The sequence below is a fragment of the Saccostrea echinata genome, unplaced genomic scaffold (genome assembly GCF_033153115.1).
Source record: "Saccostrea echinata isolate AGI-Se365-2 ecotype Australia unplaced genomic scaffold, CSIRO_AGI_Sech_v1 ptg000056l, whole genome shotgun sequence".
In the NCBI taxonomy this organism is placed as follows: domain Eukaryota; kingdom Metazoa; phylum Mollusca; class Bivalvia; order Ostreida; family Ostreidae; genus Saccostrea; species Saccostrea echinata.
In genome coordinates, this window is record NW_026889805.1 from 18,587,367 (window position 1) to 18,614,131 (window position 26,765).

At 35.7% G+C, this 26,765-nt stretch overlaps 1 protein-coding gene across 1 annotated transcript in view; it reads left to right on the plus strand.

The window, feature by feature from the left end:
- LOC133173428 (galanin receptor type 1-like) overlaps positions 1 to 26,765 on the plus strand; it is a 74,129-nt gene that overhangs the window by 41,278 nt on the left and 6,086 nt on the right. The window lies entirely within an intron of this gene.

The following is a 26,765-nucleotide window of genomic DNA, read 5'->3' on the forward strand; positions in this document are numbered from 1 at the left end:
CATGGGTATATAGCAAACATACTAAGGGCATGCGTGTTGTTATGATAAGCAAAGGTGCCTCTCTTAGAGTTGTAAATTTCATGACCTATGGGTCAGGGGCTCTTGTGTAAGGGCAGAGCCCTATTTATTATTTAGTGAAAATGCATCAATTGAAATCTTTGCTCCACCGTTCACGGTAGCTCAGTCGGTAGAGCGCTCGCTCCGTGATCAGGAGGTCGTGAGTTCGTATCTCGGCCGCGACTTACCTTAGTCGATAAAAAATTGGTTGCAACTGTTCCTTCGCCATGCGCTCGGCACTTTGAAGTGAAAGTTGCGGGTTCTTTGGATGAGACCTTAAAAACTGAGGTCCCGTGTTACGCAGGCGTTGACACAATAAAGATCCCTCACTGTTCAATGACCCTGAGTGCCGAGTAACGGTCAAAAATAAATGACTATACAAAATAAATGCATAGTTATGATAAGTAAGGATGCCTCTTTCAAGATTGTGAATTTCATTGCCCCTGGGTCAGGGACGCTGTTGTAATGTTAGGACTCTTTCGATTATATAGTGAAAGTGCATTATTTCTTTGAAAATCTTTTCTGCTCCTGGGTATTTGGCAGATAGACTTAGCGTATGGTTATGTTGAGCAATTTCTGGTGCTTTCAAAATTGTGAATTTTATGGCCTCGTAATCAGGGGTTCTTGTTATAGGGCAGGGCTCTATTGATTATTTAGTGAAATGCATTAATTTTTTGAATTTTTATCTCTGCACCTGGGTATTAAGTAAATGCATGATAATGACTAGTATAGATGGAAATTTTGTGACCGTAGAAGGGTGCCTCTTCCAAAATTGTTATATTCAAGGCCCCAAGTTCTGGGGTTCATGTGTGTGTGTGTGTGTGGGGGGGGGGGGGGGGGGTGATTATATAGTGAAAATGCGTTTTTAAAAAAAATCATTCTTCTCTACTCCTGGGTATTTAGCAAACAAACTTATTTCATGCTTCTAATGAGCAAGGGTGCTTCTCTTCTTCTAAAATTGTAAGTTTTATGGGTCAGGTGCTCTAATGTTAGGGCGGGGTTTTATTGATTATATCGTGAAATTGGCATTATTCTTTGAATATCTTCTTCTCTGCTCCTGGGTATTAAGTGGATAAACTAGGTGCATCCCAATGATTAACGGGGTTGCCTCATCCAAAATTGTGAATTTCATGGCTCCCGGATCATGAGTTCTGGTGTTAGGGTAGAGTTCTCCTGATTATTTAATGAATTTTTGTTAATGCATTAATTTAATGCATTATTTATTTAAAAATCCCAGCTCCAAGGCTTGTAGGGGAATATCAGAGTACAATGTAATAAGCAAGCTAGGCATTTTTACAGGAATTTTGAAATTCTGGACCACTTACTCAAGTGCTCTGCTACTGGACAGGGCTCTATTAATTTGCATTCTGCTATTCACCAATAATATTATTCACTGTTTATAATTAACTGAACGGCCAATTGAATAAGAGAATTGTAAAAGAATTTTTATAATAATACAAAAAGTACTTTCATAGTTTTTTGTGATTAGGTAGATTGTGTATAATAGATAAATTAAAATAAGACAAAAATTCCTCATCCTTGTATACAAAATATTCTGTTTGTATTCATATGAAGCAAAATTTTTTCGAAATCTTATACACGAGAAAAAGAAATATGTTGCTGTGACTTTCAACTCGGTGTTTAGATAAATCGACATATTATCAATTTACAGTAGTTATTTCCATTCATATGTAGACACGATATATCCCAGTGAGGTTGAAATAAAAGATACCACAGAGTCTGACACATCTGTTTCATATTTGGATATTTTACTACAAAGATGTTAATGGTAATCTAAGTAAAGCTTAAGGTTATAGGCTCTTATAAAAACAAAGAAAGCTTGCGATAAATTTTTATTATGAGGTTTTTGCAAACTATCAATACAATTTTAAAATGATTGATATTAATATCAGAAGGAAACATCTTTAAGTTACGCTCATGTCCCCCAATTACAAGTATTTACAAATATGTAACAGCTGTTTAATTATTCTTCATTAATTGCTAGTTATATTATCGAGATATTACAGAATTACAGGTTGAAATTTTACAATTTGGATCTGACATCCTTCAAAGTATGCCAATGCATGTTTGCCGAACGAACAATTCCTTTGAACAATTAACGAAGACTGGTTAAGCCTTTCCCTGAGTTTTACTCACGAGAACACTAAACACTGATACGTTAATAAATGAACTGAACAGATCCAACTTTTTTTTTAAATCTTGACTATTAAGTAGCAAATTTTTAACGAATAACCGACTAAACAAAATTTAATCGATAGTCGGTATGATCGAACGATAGTCGAGTACTCGAATATTCGTTGACATCCCTAGTTTTGACGTTATTACGTTCGTTTGCATAAAATGTAATCTAAAGCGTCTAAAGATTTTTTTTCGAAAAAAAAACTTACTCTTATGGCTGATTAGCTTGATATGAATAAAATAAAAATATACCAATAAGAACAATATAAAGTTCTGACTGTTATATTTATATATAGAAGCACAACATGTACAGTTTATACTAGTACACTCTATCAGTATATACATGTATCCATTCCTTGTCAGAATCTGTCCGAAAGTACTCATCACTCAGAGTTCGAATTAAAGAAAAGGGGAAAAATCACATACACCAAAATTTATATAAGGATATGATTTCAAATTTGAATTTCTTGACAATAAAGTGTGTCAACTCTTTTTGATCCTAGCAAACCGTTCTACATGTATATGGGCATTTTACATTGGGTAGTCCAAATATTGAATAAGGGTTCGGGGGTTGTTGGAGGTTGTGATTTAGATTAAGTATAAGATTTTCACTAGGATATTGATAAATTTTTTTTTGTCATTAACCCGGTAGCATCGTTTGAAATAAAACAAAGTTGTATTTTATTATGTTCCCGTAAACAAAAATAGGTGTGCAAACATTACATTCGAAATGGCCGACTTTGTCATGTGAACAGGATAAGGCGAGATGGGTATATTATGTTATTTGTATCAATTAAAAATCTTTGTTTTTCATTAGAATATTTGGATATAAGTAATCAATCCTTTCTTTTTTTCATCATTTATCTGCGTGTATTAGTAATGTTTCATTTTTTCCTAGAAATTTTTTTAATGCTTTTTTTTAATGCCACTAAACCGACCAAAATGGTACTAAGTAACCATTATTTAAACAAAATCTAGTTTTCGGAAAGGATACTGCCTCTATACAATCCCCTTTACAGCCTATGCAGAAACCGGGGAACGGATCCAAAAAGACCTCATCACGCTCGGCATACTTCGGCCGATTCGTACATGTATACATCATCTAATTTGATAATTTGATAGTTTGATGAACGGTGGAATCATCCGAAGTTTGCCGAATGGACCTCATCATAATTCATGTAAACTAGATATCAGTATCAGTAAGCTACCCCACCCCTCAAAAAATAAATAAAAATCCAAACTCCGGAGCCCGCGACCAGGTCGCGTGGATGGGGTGCGGAATGGACAAAAACTTCTCTCTTACCTCGTTGGCAGAGGCAAAGAGCTTTGGGCAGTCGCAGCCGAACAGACTCCGTCGCCTCAAACAAAGCACAGGTAAAAGGCCCTACTGATATGATATGGAATTATTTTTGAATGTATCTCGATTAAATAAAAAACTTGTAAATTTAAATACAATGTCAAACAAGTTTTGTAATTTCTACCGAGCTTTTTGTTAAATGAGGCAAATTATGCACATATTTCCCTCCCTCAATATGCATGCAAAATGGCAGAGAATTTAATTACATGTGTTTTCAATGAACTGCATTGTATATTTGACTAAATTACTAGTTTTATATTTTTCCTTTATCAAAAATGTAAGTAAAAAAAAAAATTTAATTTAATTTTCTTACGTCACGTAAAATAACGTCATTTTGACGTTACCGAAATTGACACCAACACCGTGCACAACGTCTATACAGTATCCAACGTCGATGTTTTCATGTTTAAGCACGTCACAATGTTGGGTGATAAAGAAATCAACAAAATTATTATTTTTTTCATCACTGATGTCAGAAGTAAATCGGACAAAGATAATTGACCAAACGCCCTTGCATTCCTATAACAGAAGAAAAGATGTGCTCCTGCAGAAAGTGAGCAAAATAATTCAGAGTTCTAGTGAGAAAGAAGTAGTGATTGATTCTTGCCAGGAAGGCATTAAAAAGGAGAAGTGATATCCCCGCGTGTGTTGTTGGTTGAAGTTACATAGAATTCTGAGATGTTTACTTCAAATTTAAGTTTAGACATTCATTGCGATTTGAAATATACATTTCATCATTTTCCATTTTTGTTTCTGTGATGTGGAATATATATTTCATTATATTGTGAAACTTGTTGGATTCATTACACCAAATATTTATTTATGTCTTTGTTGTGTTTTCTTACTCCATTAACTTACCTGTAGCCGTCCAATAAGTTATTAAATACTGTCCATTTTTTTTAATAATGGATAGATTTTTTAACGTATTGGACGGTTACAGGTAACTTATTGGACTGTCTTGGGCCTTTCTAGGAATAGAAAGTATTAAAAGAACAAAGGATTATGTCATACTAATGTTTTAACAACAAAGCTTTATGATGAACGTGATGACTTAATTTTTCAATCGTCAAATTCCCTTACTAATGCAGCAATATATTACCCTTATCACCTGCATATGGGGTGTACATGTATATCTCTCAGATGATTCGATACGCAAGAGCATGCGCTACGTATGAACAATGTCTAAAACGAGATAAGTTATTGACAAACAAGTTAAGTTCTATGTTCGATACAACGACCTTGTCAGGAAATGCAATCTATGAAGTCATATGCAGACTGACGGGATTTTGTTCATACTAATTGTTAGGCCTTTATAATTATGGACAGACTGAATTTTCCATTATTTCCCGATCATAACAAGGAGTACACGGCGGGTGTGAACTGTCGGCAGGGGATAATCACTCTTCTATGGCGGCTCTTGATCACACCTCTGATGTTTTTGGAGGTCCTAGTTTGCTCTGCTCCCGATCTGTATTGTTTGAATGGACTTTGTGAGCTTGAGTACTGTTGAGTATTGTTCGTTATCTCCATATTTTTATTCAAAGACCAAGAGTAGTTAATATAGAAAGGAATGAGATAGGTGCTCATACTTTATTGTTTTGTTTAGTTGCATGGTGATAAGACAAACGGGGGCAATTACAGGCATGTTAATGGATCTACTTTTAAGATTTGTTACTGAGTTCGACAAATTATTTTGTTGATCCCTGATCACCCTATTCTTATTGCATTCGGGCAACAAAGCTTCATCAGTTTATTATATTACATACTTCAGTGTTGTATTTTAAGCAGGTGAGCGTTACGGACATTGGGCCATTTTTAGGTAGGAGTTTGACTAATATTGTCTTTTCTCTTACTTTCTTTTGTTTCAATGTCAAAATATCAATCATATTGTGCACTGATTTTGAAGAATGTAAATATTTCCCAAATTCCACCTGTAACTGTCCATTATTTAGACAAAGACCTTTTGTTATTTTGCATCTGGGAACACATTAGCTATTCAACAAAATGCAGTGCATCCCTAGCTTACCTGTGATTGTCCATTCTGTAAATAATGAACCTGTCATTGTCATTTAGCTGCTCATGACGTTTTACCCAAAAACCAAATTTCTTAATTAAAAAGCAATCACCTGTCTACCTAATTACCTGATTATTAAATATCAGTTACTTTTACAATGGATGTCCTACTTTGCCACTTTTTATTTCAGCCCCCTGACTGCATTTCCGTGATTATTTCACACGGTTTTTCTGCTATTAGTTTTAACTAAATACTATGTGTTATCTCCTTTTTATTGATTTTTATTGATACTTCCTTTCCGCGATTTTTAAAGGGCCACGGGCAGTGCTTGGCATCAAACGCTTGCTGACATTTACCATTATTTTCCTGCATTTCCCCAGAGAGAGCTAGTCAGTAGTGCTTAGTATGAACTCATGGATCGGAGCGATAACAATTGAAGTTACATTAGTTGATGATTGGTTTCTGAAGTCATAAATATTCTTCATACTGAAACAAATCATGGTAGCCAATGTATAAAAGTTGATCTTTTAAATAATAGCGAAGATTCTTACCGATGCAGCAAAGAAAAGGGTATCCGAAGCCACGATTATAACTGATGCAAAAGGAGTTGCTATGGAAAGATTTTTACCTGGCTAACTGAAAAGGTACATGTTAAAATTAGTCACAGAAAAGCAAAAGATGTAAACGTGGAGTATAAATATGATTTGTCGAAAAGAAAACCCCCAGGATTTTGTTCCCTGGAAAAGCAGTATCGAATCGCGTAAAAGTGGAACTGCGTTTGCAATGTTTTATTAGGTCACCTGAGTAACTCAGGTGACCTGTTTTTGTCCGTCGTTGTAATCTTTGTGAACATTTTCAACTTTTTCTTTGGAACCACTAAACTAACTTCAACCAATTTTTGCATATAGCATCTTTGGGTGAAGGGGAACAAAAATTATGAAATTCATGGGGGGGGGGGCTGAGGGGTAGGAATAAAAACGGTCAAAATAAGTGCCATTTTTAAAAATCTTCTTTTTTGCTCCTGAACATCAAGAAGTCGAACTGTTGGCATGAATGTAATAAGCGTTGAACCCTCTACCAAAATTGTGAAATTCATGTCCCCTGGATCTGGGGTTCTGGTGCTAAGGCGGCGCTCTGTTGAACATATAGCGAAAATGCATTATTTATTAAAAAATCTTTTCTCCTGCTCCTGGGTATAAAACATACAAACTAAATGCATATTATGATGAGCAAGGGTGTCTCTTCCAAAATTGTTAATTTCATTGCCCCTGGTCCAGGGTTCTGATGTTAGGGCGGGGCTTTGTTGATTATATATTGAAATTGCATTAATTCTTTAAAATTCTTCTCCTTAGCTCTTGGGTATAAGCAAACAAACTGCATAGTTATGATAAGCAAGGACGCCTCTTCCAAAATTTTGAATGTCATGGCCCCTGGGCCAGGGGTTCTGGTGATAAGTCGGATCTTTTATGATTATATAGTAAAAATGTATTAATTCTTTGACAATCTTCTTTTCTGGTCCTGAGTATTAAGCAGACACACTAAATGCATAAATAATATAAATGTAAATGCATTAATATAAATAAATATGCCTCTTCTCTGCTTCTGGGTATTAATGAGGAAAACAGAGTTTAAAATTGGATTAAGTGAAGCAAAATTAGAGTTACTCCCCTTTGCTAAACTGTATTAAGAAATCCTTGTATTTTGTTTAATTAACAGGTTATTTAATTGATAGAGAATACAAGAAAAAATGTTATATACATGAATATAGAGAAAGACAATAAAAATGAATGTTTGGTTTAAATGAGCAAAGCATGCTCAAAGTTGGATTCTTGCCTGTAAATCAATATGAAAGATTGACATAAAGATTATTGATGTAGCAAAATAGCCAATTGTAAACAGATGGATAAACTTCGGTGTCCTAATTAACAAGTGATGAGTTCTTGTCAATTAAAGTCATGCAGACCATAGACTAGTTGGTATATGCCTGCACAAAGTTGTTTTTTACTTTGTCACAGAGAGCCAGGGTGACTAAGGGATATGTTGTAGTTAGTGACGAGTGGCAAATACCACGTTGTATAGCCAAGTGGTGAGTGATGGTAGCAAGTTTTACCAAGTTATTTGTATACCCAATAGGCAGGTGTTGGTACAAAGTATTTAAACAAGTGGCAAGCAGTTAAGTTGTTTGTGTGGCCAAGAGGCATCACTTCGAGTAAATGTACAGGCATTTGAGATTTCCCTTTGTGTATTTAATTGTAGGACTAGGCAAGAGACAAAACATATCTTTATATATTGAATGCATGTACATTACACACTAGGCAAGTGCCAATTGCATTTATATATTTTGCATTCATGATAATCCTCGTAAGGCTTGGGCAAACCAAATACGATCTCAATGAGATCGCTCAGGTCTCGCATGTTACAATAAGCAAGGACGTTTTTTTAGGTCACCTGAGTCACTCAGGTGACCTATTGCTATCTCTTTTCGTCCGGCGTCCGGCGTCGTCCGTCGTTCGTAAACTTTTGAACATTTTCAGCTTCTTCTCTGGAACCAGTGAACCAATTTCAACCAATTTTGGCATATAGCATCTATGGGTGAAGGGGAACAAAAATTGTGAAATTCGTGGCCCCTGCCCCCCTGGGGCCTGAGGGGTGGGGCCAAAACCATCAAAATTAATGCAATCTTTAAAAATCTTCTTCTTTACTCCTGGACATCAAGCAGTCAAACTGTTGGCATGATTGTAATAAGCATTGAGCCCTCTACCAAAATTGTGAAATTCATGGCCCCAGGGTAAGGGGTTCTGGTGCTAGGGCGGGGCTATATAGATCATATAGTGAAAGTGCATTATTTCTTTGAAAATCTTCTTCTCTACTCCTGGGTATTATTGAAACAAATTGAATACATAGTTATGATCAGCAAGGGTGACTCTACCAAAATTGTGAAATTCATGGCCCCAGGGTCAGGGGTTCTGGTGTTAGGGCGGGGCTATATAGAACATATAGTGAAAGTGCATTATTTCTTTGAAAATCTTCTTGTCTACTCCTGGGTATTATTGAAACAAATTGAATACATAGTTTTGATAAGCAAGAGTGACTCTACCAAAATTGTGAAATTCATGGCCCCTGGGTCAGGGGTTCTGGTGCTAGGGCGGGGCTCTTTTGATTATATAATGAAAATGCATTAATTCTTTGAAAATCTTCTTCTCTACTCCTGGGTATTATTGAATACATAGTTATGATAAGCAAGAGTAACTCTACCAAAATTGTGAAATTCATAGCCCCAGGGTCAGGGGTTCTGGTGCTAGGGCGGGGCTATATAGATCATATAGTGAAAATGCATTATTTCTTTGAAAATCTTCTTTTCTACTCCTTGGTATTATTGAAACAAATTGAATACATAGTTATGATGAGCAAGAGTGACTCTACCAAAATTTTGAAATTCAGGCCCCCTGGGGCAGGGGTTCTGGTGCTAGGGTGGGGCTATATAGATCATATAGTGAAAGTGCATTATTTCTTTGAAAAGCTTCTTCTCTTCTCCTGGGTATTATTTAAACAAATACATGGTTATGATAAGCAAGGATGCCTTTTCCAAATTTGTGAATTTCATGACCCCTGGATCAGAGGTTCTGATGTTATGGCGGGACTCTGTTTATTATATAGTGAAAATGCATTAATGCTTTAAAAATCTTCTCTGCACCTGGGCATATCAGAGGAAAAAAGGGTAAAAGTTTTAATAAGGAAGGGTATTTTTACCAGATTTTTGAACATCAAGACCATTTGGTCAAGTGTTCTAGTCCAGGCCAGGGCTCTATTAATTTGTATTCTACTGAGAGGCGTTATTCCCCTTTGCCATTTACTTGTGATAATTAATCACTGTAAATAATGTACTTGAAAGGTTAATAGAATAAGAGAATTATGCAAGAATTTTTATTGTATAATACAAAAAGTACTTTCATAGTTTTAATGATCAGGTAGACTTGTCTTATTAAGGTTTTCCATCCCTAATAGGAACTAATTCTCTATCCTTAAATATCAATCACGTATATGATACTCTGATATTAATTCAAAGAACTTTACAGTAGAAAAGGATTTACCAAGTGAAAGTTTCAAAAACGTACTTAACTAAGCAGTATTTAATTAATAGAAATTGCATTGAAGTCTATGGAGACCAGCGATTTTTTTAAAATAAAAATTCAGATAATAAGAATATCAATAACTACTGTGGTGGAAAGATCCATTAAATCATTAGAAATAGAATGACAATTGAAAACAATTTTTTTACCGTATATTTTTTTAAAATTGATTTTTATTACTTAAAAAAAGAGGGAGATAACTCTTCAACAAAGGTCAAGTCATACATTAGGACACTTCCATTCTTACATGCTAATAGTAATAAATGTAGATTATGTCTAAATATACTGAGTATTCCACCCGTACACATCTGTTATGTATTCAAATTCATTGAATCTGAGGCTATTAGGGATGGAATACCAGTACCTTAAATGTTCATCAAAGACCAAGCGTCTTACTCAGGCCAATGTAAGAGATTTCCACAAGGAATTAAAAGAGTACATAAGCACAGATAGTTTCTTAATATACTGTCTGGTGAGAGTGATAAATGGGGAACAGATTAGAACCTAATTTATGAACTGTTAATGAATACTAGACTAATTATTTTGTTAATCCTGATCACCCTATTTTTCTTGCTTTTGGGCAACAAAGCTTCAACTTTCAGTTCATTTTATACTCTTAGTCCAGTCAATTTAGTCCTAAAACACCCTAACCTTAAACAAATTGCAACAGAAATTATTACAGTAGAATTTTGTTATTTATAATGTGCCTTTTGATATATCAAAACTCTAGAAAAATATATTTGTCCAAACATCACTTTTTTCAGTTTTCAAAAAACCCGATTTTTGTTCAAAAATGCCGATAAATCACTGTTTAAAAAGACACTCTATATATGCATAAAAATAGTTTTGCCATCTATATGATCTTGAATTTTCTTGATACGTCATGCAGAAATGAATCCTGCACACTGAAACTGGTAATTATTTCATTAATTGTTATGAATTCCTGTTTCCATGGCAACGGACATAATTGAAAAATAAAACTATTCCAATTCCTCAGTATGGCTTTGTGTAGGGATAAAGAATATGTAGCCATAGTAGGAATGACAAGTTTTATTAGTTAAAATAATTTTTTTAAAAATTATATATAGGGGACAATTAAGCACTCATCCCAGGAATTTTTATCAGGGGTGGGGGGTGGAGGGGGAGGGTTCATATTAAATATCACAGATGTCAAGTCTCGGAAGTTTTCTGACAAGCAAATATAAATAAATAAATAAACAAATAAGTAAAAGGAAATGAAAATAAATAAAATTAATTGCCTCAAACTTAAAAACCTTTTCAGAGGAGAAGGGAGGGAGGGGGGTCTCTTTTCATAATGCACATGACTTCTTGCCTTTTAAATAAGTGTCCCGGGGAATGGGTTCATAATGCACATGACTTGTTGCCATTTTAATAAGTGTCCTGGGGAAATGGGTTCATAGACATGTTTTTGTTACTTTTACATATAACCTTTTAACTCTTGAAAATCTCAGGGGGAGGGGGTCAGTCCCCCCCTTCCCGACAAATCTCCCTTTAAAGCAATGCATGCTTAGGACATTCATCTGAAATATGTCATATCTATGGATACGTATCACTTGAACGAAATCTTAAAAGTCAGTTTTCCCCATTGCTTTTATCTGAAAGGTTAATTAAAAGATATAATAAAAAGTAATATCGTAAAAATCCATTGAAGGTGCCACAGAATATCTAAAAAATAAATGAATGATAATCTTGAAACTGGAACTGGTTCTTCACCTAAATGTCAACCTCAATAGTATATATTCAAATTGCTTCTTTTTGTATTCAATATAATGTTCATTGATAGTTTTTATATCTCCTTTGGATTTATTTTGTAATTTGTGTGTGTGTTTCGGGGGGGAGGGGGGGGGGTATCACATCATTTAAGCTCTCGGCACTTTGAAGTAAACGTTGCAGGTCTTTAGGATGAGACTTTAAAAACCCCATTAAAGGCCCCATATCATGGTACATGTAGGCGTTGCATGATAAAGAACCCTCACTGCTCAATAGCCCTAAGCGCCGTGTAAAGGTCTAAATTTCAAGCACTTTGCCGATATAATTATGGTGACGTTTCTATATAAGTGAAAAGTTCTTGAACCGGGCGTAAAACAACATACAATCAACCAATCTTCACAAGCGCTGCTTATAGAGGCTTAGATCTAGAGTCATTTTTATGACAATTAAATTACCTATCTGATCATTTTCTATGCTCTTTTAAGTGATAAATTTCATTTTTCGTGATAGGAAAATAGTATTTTTACAAAACTTTTCTTATATATGCAGGTGTATTTGGGATGCTACTTGGAAAATAAGTCGATAATGTTGTGTAGTTTTTAAAAAGCTGAAATGCACAAATCTATTACATAATAGGATGTGTTTAAAAAAATACAAATAATCCACAACGCCGCTTATTTCAAAGACTTCCTGTAAATTTAGATCCCGGCCCTCGTGTGACCCTACTTGGCTCCGGGGTTATGTTAAATAGAAACTAGAAGCGAAATCTGAATCAAAGTGACACAAATATAATATTTAAGAAATATGTTTACAAATTACAATAAAATATACTATACATAATAAGCATAATTATAGTGATTATGCACACCCCCCCCCCCCAAAAAAAATATGAATAAGGCCATCATTAAAGTATTGTTTGTTTGCCCTCTCCTGATTCAGGGTAAAATTATTAAATCGGCAGGTAGGTAAGAAAATCTTTTTTTTCTAGACAATTTCAACATATTTGCTGACAGGATAAGAGGAATAAAAAGAAAAAAAATATGATGTCCTGGAATGTAAAAACAAAAAAGTTTTGAGTCGGGCCATTTTTAGTCAGTCAGTCGGGAGAGGGCAACCAAAAAATTTTTCCAAGATGGCCTAATCTATTTTTTTTGGAAATAGCAAAGTAGATCTCACTAATATAATCAATATTCTAAAGAAAAAAAAATCTTTAAACAAGGTCATACACCAAAATATAACTTTTACAACTGTAGGTAATAAAATATTTTTATGTTGCAAAAATACCACTAACAACTTTCCATAGAATATTTCCCCTAACGTTTCCAATATCTAATAAAAGAGAAGTAAACACTAATTTATACATGTTATATATGTGCACGAGTTATTATTAATTGGAAGATTGAATTTTTACAGAAATACATGATTAATATATAATTTCTTGTGATTCATAGACCTAATATTTGAAAGAAAGGTTCCTACATGCTTAAAAATTGTGATGCAGATAATGTAGTATATACTAAGGTTTCAACAATATATCGTTAAGTTTAGACATATATAAGATTCTCAGATCTTATATCTCCAGTGCATTGGTGAAATTTAAACCAAAGCATGTATACAAAATGAATTATAAATTTTATTATGCTTCTTTAAGAAGAAAAGTGATTTGTTTACAGTGGTTAAAATTGTCTCCCTTGGTGCATATGGTAGCACATTTCTGCAATACATATTTTATCAGACCAGTAAATATTTATTTCTGAAAAACACATCTTTCGCCTTTATATATTTTTCTAGAGTTTTTATATGTTGATTATAATACAATTTACTAATTATAAATAAAGAAAAAAATTCTGTTGCAATTTGTTTAAGGTTTATGACAATTTGACTGGACTATCTATGGATCCTCTAAATTGTTGTATTATACTCAGGTGACCGTTAAGGCCCTTGGGCCTCTTGTTTGACCAGATATTTATCTTATCTCAACGAAGTTAGGGGGAGCTTATATATAATACCCTTGGTGTCGGCATCGGTGTCCCAGGTTAAAGTTTTGGAGTAGTTTTCTTTCCAAATAACCTGTCAAGGTTGTGGTATGGCGTTCGCTTCGTGATCGGGAGGCCCGGGTTCGATTCTCGTTCGCCGCGCCGCGTCAAACCTAAGACGTAAACATAGGTTGTGACTATTCCTTCGCCAAGCGCCCGGCATTAGAAGTGAAAGTCACGGGTCTTTTGGGTATGACCTTAAAAACGTAGGTCCCATGTCACGGTAGGCGTTGGCATATTAAAGAACCCTCACTGCTCAATGGCCCTGAGTGCCGAGTATAGGTCTAAATTTGAAGCCCTTCACCGGTATACGGTGACGTCTCTATATGAGTGAAAAATTCTAGAATGGGACGTTAAACAATATACAATCAATCTTTCCAAGTACTTTAATGCCCTGTATAAATCAGAGATGCATGGAGGATGCCTGTAGTATGTTTTATTGTACCAGTCAAGGTTTCAGATGCTGCAATTTCTAGATCATTTACTGGAACTCGCTATGCCTCTATGTTTGTAAGGATTTTTATGGAATTTTGGAACCAGGTATAGGTATGGTAATTCAGATTCATTTTGATTGTTGGGAATATTGAAAATATTTAAAACTGACATATGGTTTTGAAGAATTTCCTCCTTAGAAAGGGAGCTATGGGTATACATGTAAGTTGGATTACCACTTGCAGAATTAACTCCTACTTCTACTAAAAATACAATTCACTATCTAATTCTTGTTTTATTTCTGCATTGTGGCAGACAGAAGGATAGATGGTCTTCATATTGCCCCTCAATCGCTTAATGCGAGATTTCAACATCAATCTGATACTTTTAATCCATTCTGACAAGGTGTCAATGTCTTCTTTTTATATTTGGCTCATCGTCCGGCCTAATCTTCCACAGAAATAAACAAAATTATGACATTAGTTGAAAGATCGGGGTTCCCTCAATTTTGGTCCTTTTATATTAAGTGATTTAAGGTCTTCATTAACGTCACCAGTAAGGACCTGTTCAGCAGGACTATAGTTGTAGGATGAAGAACATGAACATGTTGAGGATTATAATTCAGATGTTCGATATCTAGGCAATGTAGAGTTTTTAAAAACCCCACTTGAAATGCGGGGGGGGGGGGAATGTATTGATGGGGATGTCCGTCTGTCTGTCCATTACGCTTTGGGGTACACATCTTTCAATGTTATATAGTGCCATTGTTCACCTCCTATTTTACTTTGGCTAGCATTGTCAGATGGTAAAAGAATTGAATTTGATGCGAAAACTGTTATTTTTGGTTATCTGGAAAAAGATCACATGGTAATAAATATATTTGATAACCCTGTTGGTGAAGAAATACTTACTTCAACAATTAAGAAAAAAAACAATAATATTGTTTTTAATGATATTTCAATATTTAAATAATTACGATACTTTCGAAGAAAAAAATGTCACAAAATACATTCTATAATGATAGAATGATTAATGATTAATCTGTCTAATAGTAACTCTTAATATTATGAATGAATATGTATATTGGGTGTTTATGTTTATATATATATATATATATATATATATATATATATATATATATATATGCATGTGTGTGAATTTGTCCAACAGGTATGAGAGTGGGAGAGAGAGATGTATACGAGTGTGTTTTGCAATTAAATGAATAAATAAAAAAAAGTATCCTCGGGGACTTACTGCCCATCAGCAGAGATACATGTTCGGTGGTTAAAATGAAATATGGAGAAAACGAACAGTATTCAAGCTCGTAAGTCCATTCAAACTATACATAGGAATTTACAGGGGGAAAATTTGAAAATCTTCTCAAGAACAGCAAAGCCATGATTAGCCGAATTGATGTGGAAGCACCCTCGGGTAGTGCAGATTCAAATTTGTTCAAATAAAGCCCCCCGTTAGTAGGGTGAGATTACAATAGGGGATAAAGTTTTCACATACGAATATATCATATAGGCACTTGGAGGATGGACCCCCCTCCCCCCTTTTTTAAATCTGGGGGCGACTAACCTTTCTTCTATTTATGTATTAGATATGCACTAAATGGAACCCTTTTGTCCCAATAAGCTATTTTTAAAACATCTCGTTTACGACTGATACATAAAATGAGAGAAGGCTTGCAACTTCGATTAAACTTTGCGTGATTGTTTATCTAAAGAATAACAAAACATGGAATATGCATACATCAATAAATTTGTCACATATTCTTCTTCATTTTCATTGCCTGACGCCACGAGCGCCAGGCAGTATAAGGATCAATTTGTTCCATAGTCCGAAACTAAGAGATCATAATAGAGTAGTGAGCTAGATTTTGTGCAAGCTGATATAAAGCGGAATGTGTTACCTGCATTTTAACATAAACAGCTTGCAGAAGAAAGAATCATACAACTTAAGCAAAATATTGATGTGTTTACTTCCTTTAGTTTTTTTTGCATGTACCTGTTTATTCCTTGCGTATATGTTCGTGTGATAGTTTTTCTGCCTATCTTAACTATTGTTTGTAGCGATTTGTCTTCTACGAAAGGTGTGACACAATCATTTCGCGTCGAATATCACGAGTAAATTATCTTCGTGCCCTTTTCTTGGATTGTTCTATTGAAAGGGGGTGATAACTTTCATGGAAATAAGTAGAGTTTGTTCTTTTAACCTCATTCTTAAGGTTCAGATTTATTAACTGCAACTTATATATTTTTTTTAATAACATCATAACATAACATACGACGTCTCTATGTGAGTGAAAAATTCTCGAATGGGACGTTAAACAGTGTACAACCAATAGATCAATTTTTAGTCTTTAGACATATATTTTTATTTTTTATAAAAAAAAATATTTTTTATGTTTTTTTGTTATTTTTTTTCATCAAACTGCACATCAACAAGGGAAATTGTGTGCAGTTTTACTATATAATGATTATCGGTTAACTATCTTGATACATTTTGCCCTGCATCTAACATTGTGCAAATTTCATCATGCACGTCCATATATGTTCTTACTTCTTATACAGGTACGCACCGTTCACGGTAGCTCAGTCGGTAGAGCGCTCGCTCCGTGATCGGGAGATCGTGAGTTCGATTCTCGGCCGCGACTGACCTAAGTCGATAAAAAATAGGTAGCAACTGTCCACATTCCACTTGTATTCCTATTATTTGATTGATTGAATGTATGTTGTTTTACGTCCCATTCGAGAAATTTTCACTCATATAGAGACGTCACCATATACCGGTGAAGGGCTTCAAATTTTGACTTTACTCGGCACTCAGGGCCATTGAGCAGTGAGGGATCTTTATCGTGACAACGCCTGCCGTGACACGGGGCCTCGGTTTTTAAGGTCTCATCCGAAGGACCCGCAACTTTCACTTCAAAGTGCCGAGCGCATGGCGAAGGAACAGTTGCTACCTATTTTTTTTTTTTATCGACTTAGGTCAGACGCGGCCATGATTTGAACACGACATTCCGATCACGGAGCGAGCGCTCTACCAACTGAGCAACTGTGACGTCTTCCTGTTATTTGAGATGCAATAAATATCTTTACTCAAATCACTTTCAATGTTTCCATTTTTTCTGCACAGAAGTAATTGATTGTTTATTATTTAACGTTGAGTCATAAAAAGTGATGATTTGTATAAAGTCTTAAAAATTTAAGGTAATGAAATATTACGAACCCACCCCCACCCCCCTTTCTAAAAAGGACGGAAATATTTATTTCTTATAAAGGATGTATGTTCTATAGACATTTTAAATTGCTCAGTCAAGCAAGCTTTTTGAAAAGTATTACTTGCATTTCCATTTAATTGTTTAAAAATATTTCGAATAAATCACTCCCACCAGCTGGTCACGGAAGTGCTTGGTATTTTCGGGCGTCATCATCATGTGACATTTCATTCGGTACATTAGTTGCGAGGGAAAAAATCCGATTATTTTCTCTTCGAATTTACGGTTCGTTATAACCAGATAACTGCATCGAGCTGATTCTGATGGATAAAGATTAAAATTTAACACACTACCATGACAACCAAATTCATAACACATGTGTTTTTATTACAAGGCCGGGAAAACTTCTTTAATGCAACCATAGAAAAAAAAATTAAAGCGGAGTTATCGTTATTGCACTTCCATGACCAGCTGAACACAGCATACCAATTACTTTGCTATACATTCCTTTATGATGTATAAATTTTTAAAAATCACACCAGCTCGACTTACCTGAAACTTGGCACAGAGCTAGAACAATTAAGTCCAAAAAAATTTCAGGCTCTCAGAAAAATTAATAGCCTACAAGTCCTGCTATGGCATAGCAAATAACCCCATCGCTGCTTATTTCACTTTCCCTTCGACGAAAGGGTAAACATGGGCCTCTTTACATCCTTCCGACTACGCAATTAAAAGCAAAATTTCCCGATATTACCAATTTTATTTAATTTTTTCCAGACCCTCTTCTTTCCATCTATACCCTAAAATAACCACATTCCACTATACTCCAGGAATTTTTAAGGAAAAAAACTGTATTTTTAAACTGGCATTACTTGCGTGGTCAATGGTATAGAGGTAAAATTAGTAGCCTGTAACCAATAAAATTTACCTCAGATTTATAAAAAAAAAAAATTACAAATCGGCGTCACGCGGGCGACGAACATTTTCTGTAATTTATAGACGCTGTACTTAATTATACTTATGCAATGTACATGTAAACATGTCCAAATACTTAACATGAAATGTCCTAAAAACTAGAAATTTAAACTTTGTGATTAATAAAACAACTTATCTTATTATTTTGTAATTGTCTGAACTGTTCAGCTACGTCTGTTGAACATTCACTTTACACATTCATTATGCTGCTTGCTCACACCAAGGTTTAAATAAATACAAGTTGCTGTCCTTTAAAAAAGGACTGCAATACGTGGACCATATGCATGTGTTTCTAAACGAAATTCAAAGAAAATTTCTAGATTTAGTGATTTTACAAAGGTGTGATTAAATTTAATTTTTTTAAAACATTTATCTTGTAATTTTCATCGTTAAGTCTGCTTATTAATTAGGCTGCAATATAAAAAAAAATCATGACCTTGAATTGATATGAATATGAAATGTTGATCAGGTATCTATCACTATTGTAATGTAGCCTTTAAAATTAACAACGGAATTAAAAGAGGCTTAAGCGTGCAGGAGTTTTAACTCCATTGGCGGATCCAGGGAGGGGGGTTCCGGGTGTTTGAACCTCCTTTATTTTTGCTGAAAGAGGAAGAGAGAGACTGTTTTTTTCTGTAATATAGATATTTTTCGTCTAGTATTTTCAATAAAATAAGTACTTCAATCTCTGCCCTTTCTGCTCTCTAGATATATTTTTGCTTATTGCTTTCTTCCGTGTACCTTCACAACCCCGGCCACGGGCCTCGACCACCCACACGTAACATGAAAGATTTGACTTTGATATCATCATACGATTCCGGCGAACGTACGCCTATGCCATTTTTGGACCATCTTCTAAAGTAACTACTTTTAAGAAGTATGCATAAAAAGTCATGAAATGGAGTATCCATAAGAGAATATTTATTTCCTCATTATATTATGGGGATATTTTAGTGAAGGAAGAGAAAGGTTCAAAATGTCCCCGTAGTATGTGGGGGGGGGGGGGTCACTTTTTCTTTAAAAAAAATCTTTTGTTATAATTTTAATATATTATAAGTTTTGATTTGCATTGGAAGCTCTCCCCGCTTTTGTTGCGGGAAGGTTCAAAATACAGAAAATCAATCATTTAAAAGAAATCAAAATGTACCGGTACGTTAGACGAAGCCCCCCCCCCCCCCCCCCCCCCGCGCGAAATAACATTCTACAGTGTGGTGCACAGGTTGTTATTTTAATTTAATTAATTAATTAATTAATTTTTGCTTGTCAACTCTTTTTGGAGGTTGCCCCCTTTGAAAACCGTTGCGACTGGCTTGAATTTAAGTGCCTGCGCTGTGACCTAGACCCCCCCCCCCTTTCAAAGACTGCTGGATCCGACCCTGTACTGGAGCACTAGAGGGTCTCGAGTTATCTAAAGCGATGCTAGGTTATCGACTATTAACTCGACCAATTTTAAACACAAAAAGAGTGATTTCCCCCCCTGTCTCTTTTTAAATAACGGAATGGTTCATATACAATACCTGCAATCGTAATTTCTCGGCAAAACAACGTGTTTTTCCGAGGTCGCCAGAATGGTCTGAGAAGATTCGATTGACAATCTCATCGCACGTGTGTAGACTTATGCTATTTGGTGTTGCAAACACAGGTGTATGCACTGTTTGCTAGTGACGCTTAGACTGGTGACAGTATTTGCTACGGACAGGAAGAACTATACACCAGTTTCATAACACGTGTACTAGTTTTTTTTTCTAGTGAAAATTGGAGTAAATTAGAAGTCGAATATCTTGGATATGGGGTAACCCATATCTTTTCTTGTTACGACGACCGTCAGTGCATCCATGGACAAGTTCATTGGTTACTCTGAAAGGTGGCACAGGTTGACCTTTCGTTAACATCTGCCTACTTTGAGTGATTGTACTTTCATAGCAAAATTGTACTTTCATAGCGAAATTGTGTCTCTGATTGGCCTTTAGTTTTGTCATTTAAAAAATCGGGCTTTTCGATACATGTAACCCATAGCGGCTGGGACTTGACACCTGTACTAGATTTATACGGTAGATATTCCATCATTGGAAAGATAGATGGTACACGTGTAGCACAGATCTGTAGTACACAGATTTTTTTTTTTGATGTTTCACCCTCTCCCCCACATGGAAAAACGTTGCTACAGGCTTTATCAAGCTATATTTGGATTGCTGTCTATAAAATTATATTGCGAACCTTGATGCACAAAACAAATGCCGGTAAACATGGTACAGACTATCTTTTAAAACCTTGTAATTGAATTAAGTTTTTAATTCAACATGTTCAAGCTGTTAAGCTATCTATATAGTTCTTCCTACTCATTTAAAATACTTGACAATATACCATTATAGAATTTAGTTTGTATAATTTTAAGGATATACGAGAGAAATTCGGATCTTGGCTACGCCAAAGAATACATAAATACGATGTGCTGATTTTAGAGCGAGGTTTGCCAATGATTGGTATTTTCTAATTCGAAAAGGGCGAACTGTTCTAAGGGCAAGTTGTCTTAGGCGAACTCTCTAGCGTTCTCGCGCATGCGTAGCCTGGCGTAAGCCCATGGCATCCGGTTTGACCCCGCTTATATATTTTCTGCGTGCACCTCAGGGTTCACGCAAGAAACTTCTGACCATTCATATTGATCACGTAGAGCGCGCTCGCTCCATGATCGAAAGGTCGTGTGTTCGAATCACGGCCGCGACCGACCTAAGTCGATAAAAAAAGGGTAGCAACTGCACCTCCGTCAAGTGCTCGACACTTTGAGTGAAAGTTGCGGGTCCTTCGGGTGAAACCTTAAAAACCGAGGCCCCGTGTCACGATAGGCGTTGGCACGATAAAGATCCCTCACTGCTCAATGGCCATGAGTGCAGAGTAAAGGTCTAAAATTGAAGCTTCTCACTGGTATATGGTGACGTCACAATATGAGTGTAAATTTTTCGAACGGGACGTTAAACAACATATAATCAATCCATCATATTAATCACAGTGGACATTACTTAAGTTATTCCACTGGTTCATCTTTACCACAACTGCGTAATATTTCTCTGTCCCGTTCTCCGTATCCTATGCTAATCCTATGTTCAGGGGTCTTTAAAAGAGTCCAAGTCAACTCGTATTAATACATGATATAATACTTCATTGAGTATGAACAATTCATATAATGTTTATCGTTTCTGGTGTGATTTTTATTTTTTTAAGTGATTATCCTGTTACCATATTTTCCGTTCAGTTCCTCTCTCCGTTCCATTTCGCATTCCGCGTTTTAGCACCCTATGTATTAGGCCTTTAACCAATATCATTTCATTAAAGCTAAACACGACTCGTAAATAGGCATACGCCATTTCCGATTATACTATCTACGATATCAGCATCGGGGTATATTTTTAGCATTCGTTACACCTGACTGCTTTATTGTAACGGGTATCGGCATGGAATGGCGACCCGTGCGCATGCTGTTTATCTTGCTTTACCTTTGTTTACATTTTATTGCAGTGACGTGTATTTGTGTTTGTTGTATACTGCACTGGCCTGTGCAACTGTTGTAATTTTCTTTTGTATCTTACTCTCCTGCATTAGAAGAAGTACACAGTTATTTTTTGTCGCTACCGAGTGCTGTAAAGCGATTGAATACACTGAACAGTGACCAAGTGAGCAGCTCTATATAGTGGCCCTTAGGAATAGCGAGAGACCAATCGAATATGGCGAACAAATTCCTTTTACGAATCGGGCTCAGCTTTAATAAATTCTGCTAAGAGTACTACTCCATCAGAAAGAGTCGTACAAATTATTTGCATACATTGCAGACCATAATTATATGCGTTCATCGATTTGACGCTGCATCTTATACTCGTTCCTGTAGAACACCTCTATTGCGTAGTTTAATATGTCATTTCTGCGTTACTTGTGGCACTGGTAAGAAGTCAATTTGAGAAATTAACAAATGTATTCCATCCGCTGTGGTTTATGTTTGGTAATACACGCCCAAGTAAATCTATTTTAGTTATTCTCGTCGATAAAAGAAAGCTGCGAGCATCAATATTCAAGACTTTTATTTGTATTATTTAAATCCTGGTGGACGTATAAGCTAAGGGGGTGACATTGTTCTTTTCTATGACGGTGTTTAACTCCCCCGTACGATAGATGGTCTTCTCGTGATAAGATTTTAACAAGGTAAATCTGTTCAATTTAAGAATTTAGTAAAGGTATTTGTAATAGTTATTCTTCAAGATAGCTCTCTATTTCGGTGCCGGTGGAGTCTAGACTTGAAGTGAAGTCACTTTTTTCTCGGACACCTATTTCCAATCTTATTTTCGATTAAAAATTTTTCATTTTTTAATATCATTTATTTTTTTTTTATTAGGCGTACAATTTAAACATTTGAAATTAAAAACATAACTATCTCGAAATTAACATAGATGAAACAAATTTAAAAAAAAAAAAAAGAAAACATCTCGACTAAATCTATTTATACGAGGGGGCATTTGAAAACTATTGAGAATGGTTTGACAAAATATAAACCGTTTGACGGACGTCAATGAATTTGATTATCATTGTAAAATTTCTTATTGTGATGTCACTTTATATTTTTTTTTAATGAGGTAATAGCTCTTAAAATGACGTCAGAACCCTATGTGTTTTGTATACAGATCATAAAAATGACGTTAACAAGTAAAATTTACAAGTCAACCTTTGTTCATTACTTGGATGTACACTGACGGACACAACTGCCAGATAGGAAAAAGTTTATATCGACTATAGTCTATCAAACATGTATCATACTTAAGAAATAAAATATATTTTTTAGAGTTTCATTCAGATATGACATAAAGTTGGTCACGTATTCATTTATTTCTTATACTAATATTTATTTGTATTAAAATGAAAAAATGCACTATTTAGACTGTTATGGAAATCCAACATAACATACATGTACAATCTCATGTGACGTCACAGTCTAGAATTTCTAAATGTCTCGTGCGGTTTAGAAAGTCTGATCATGTGACCAACGTCATGTCATCGGGAATATTGAATGCCGATTTCGTTAGTATTGTCATATATAAGGAAAGACTTTGGCAATGTACATATTGAGTTATAAGTTCCTTTAGTTTGAGACATAGTTCTTAGTGTGTCAAATATGGCGTGTTATTTTCAAAACTTGAGCTAAATATTGGGTGAAAAAGTCGATGCTGTAAGAAAATGACAAATCTGTCAATTACAGAAGAATAGTTGAGAATGATAAAGAAATTGCTCACTACAGTACTACGGTAGCCTGCTAGCCAGAATCAAAAGAAAATTGAGGTCCAGAGATTTTTTTTAATTTCTTCATTTAAAAACTCTACAAATTCCGGGGGAAAGGTAGGTCCGGACACAACTTCTCTGGATCCACGTATGCTCTTCTTTTTCCATAAAGCGGGGGGTGGGGGGGGGGGCACAATTTCTCTGAATTAACTTGTCTTCTTTCTTTGCAGGCAAATGCAATGCTAGGAGCAAATAAATAGCTTAACACTCTTTTTTGCCATGGTAAATATCTGTTTTCCCTTCATGTTTCCCATAGGTACCAAATATCTTTGTTTTTCCTTCATGTTTCCAAGAGGTACCGTTCAGTCCAAGAAAAACACACATTTCAAAAACATAAATTTGATGAAACATACGTAAATTTCTTTTAAGCTCACCTGAGCTGAAAACTCAAGTGAGCTTTTCTGATCAACAGTTGTCCGTCCGTCTGTAAACTTGTCCATTTTCAACTTCTTCCTAAGAACCACTGGGTCTATTTTTACCAAACTTGATACAAAGCATCCTTCGATGAAAGGGAGATTACATTGTTGAAATGAAGAGTCAAGCCCTCTTACAAGGGGGGATAACCAAGAAGACAAAAATACGGTGGGGTCATTAAAACATCTTCCCATCAACCACTGGACAAGAAAGTTGAAACGTATGTGGAAGCTTTCTAAGGTAGTGTACAATCTAAGTTGTTCAAATCATGGCCCCCGGAGGTAGGGTTTGGCCACAACAGAGAATCAAATTTTATATTGAAATCTATAGGAAATTTTTAAAAATCTTCTCCAGAGCTACTGGGCTAGAAAAGCTGAAACTTGTGTGGAAACTTTTGGGGGGAAGAGTAGATTCTAAATTGTTCAAATCATGAACCTCGGGGGATTAAGGGTGGCGCCACATTAGAGAATCAAAGTTTTACAGTAAAATATATGTGGAAAATCTTTAAAAGTCTTCTCAAGAACTTCTGCACCAGAAAAGCTGAAACCTATGTTGAAGATACGATAGTATGAAGAATTAAAACCTCATGCAATGGAAGAGCTGGTCTAAATGGCTTCTCCCCACATGTAGAACCTTCATCATTACAATTGGAAATCTCTGTTGTTTCGAACTCAGTATCCTCTTTGCATATACACCTAGAATTATATGTATTTTTAAAATATTGTTTTATTAATGCAGCAAAACATTTAATAATATAACAAGATGTGTTTTGTGAAACACTGATTTCCCCGTATGACAGTTTATGGCCAAGGTTTTTCAAATGCGTCAAACTACAACGTCATAAATGTTAGTAAACAAAGAAAGGTCTTTTCACACGCACTACACAAATTAAATATGAAAGCTCTAGCATTATTTATTCTCAAGTGTTGGTCAAGGTTAAAGATTTTCAAAAAACCTCATACTCCAAAGTCAAGATCAAAGGTAAAACAGTTTGGTACCCAAGGCAATGTCTTGTCACAAGAAATGCATGTTTGAAATACGAAAGTCCTTGCACCAATTGTTCAGAATTTATGGACAAGGTTAACGGTTTTTAAAAGTATCTTAAACTTTGACATAAAGATCATGGAGTAAAAATACTTAAAATCAAGCGAAGGTCTTGTCACACAGGCCCGTAGAACGCGGGGGGGGGGGGGGGGCATAGTTTTATCATTTTATGCAAATTTTTATTTAGATGCGCGCAATGGTTGGAGCGTCTGCTCTAGAGTCGCGGAGGAAGGAGTTAATCCTTAAGTCGCGGGTTCAAATCCCACTGTGGGACGTGGAGAGCGGTCCTTCAGATGAGACCGTATAAACTGAGGTCCCGTGTCACAGTAGCTGCTGGTTAATATAATTAACGATACGTACAATGCACCTGACAAAAAGTACACTTTATACTTCAGCCTAAGAGTTCGGCAAATAAAAGTTGTTTTCACCACATTTCTTAATCAGGAGACTATGTTTCTGAACTATGCAATGCTCTAAAGTCTTTTGTGAACAACTTTTTATCTGCAATGATTTTGCAGTAGTAGTGACTTATCAGTGCAGAAGAGTGTGTCCAATAATTCATCAATTCAACCCTGCGAGGCACGTTCCCCAATTTTTTTTAAGCCGAGTCGTGCAGAGTTCTTTTAGATGTTGCACAGGAGCTTTCATGCTTTGCATGAGATATATTTGCAGAGCAGGTTTTTTTTTTCTGGGTCAACTCCTTGATTCCTTTCATTGTTTTTAACTTGATCATCATACTCTAAAATTAATAAGCCATCTCTGACCGTCGAACAGACTGCAAGCGTTCTGCAGGATTTGTATATAACTTATCAGGACAGCACCTCAAAGCCAAAAGGACATCACAGTCATCAATTAGAAATAAAGCAATCAAAATCAACTAAACAGGATAAGTGACCCTGTGGTTAGGCCCAAAATCTGAATACGAAATACAAATAGGTTTTCTCTGAAGCCCTTTAAATATGCTCACACTGTTTGGCGAAGATGGGTGGTCTTTCAAAATGGTACAAGCTTGTTCACGATAGAATGATTCATCTTAAATATTTTCAGGAACATCTAAAAGTAATGTTGTAGGGGAGATACACTTCATTCTAGTAGAACCGGTCACGGTAGCCTAGTGGTAGGCCAGGGGGTTCGCTTCGTGATCGGGAGGCCCGGGTTCGATTCTCGTTCTCCGTCAAACTTAAGACGTAAACAAAGGTAGCGACTGTTCCTTCGCCAAGCGCCCGGCATTAGAAGTGAAAGTCACGGGTCTTTCGCATATGACCTTAAAAATATAGGTCCCGTGTCACGGTAGGCGTTGGCATATTAAAGAACCCTTACTGCTCAATGACCCTGAGTGCCGAGTATAGGTCTAAATTTGAAGCTCTTCACCGGCATACGGTGATGTCTCTATATGAGTGAAAAATTCTAGAATGGGACGTTAAACAACATACAATCAATCAATCATTCTAGTGTCATAAACTGCATGAGTAGGTATCTGTTTGTACTACAGTGTCTGCCTCGAGTTAAGAGTGCCGAGAGGGGAATCAAGGAAAATCACAATTTTCCAGTACAGAACAGCAAAATTTTTGACATTCTTAAATACGGATGCAGCATAATACCCATTAGAGCATTGGGTACATTGAACCCGAAAACGAAGGTCAAGTTTGCAGTGCAAAGACCTATATTTGATCATGACAACGAACACACGGCGGGTGTGACCGGTCGGCAGGGGATGCTTACTCCTCCATGGCACCTGATCCCACCTCTGATGTTTTGGAGATCCGTGTTTACTCTGCTCCTATTTTGTATTGTTTACTGGACTTTTGAGCTTGAATACTGTTCGTTATCTCCA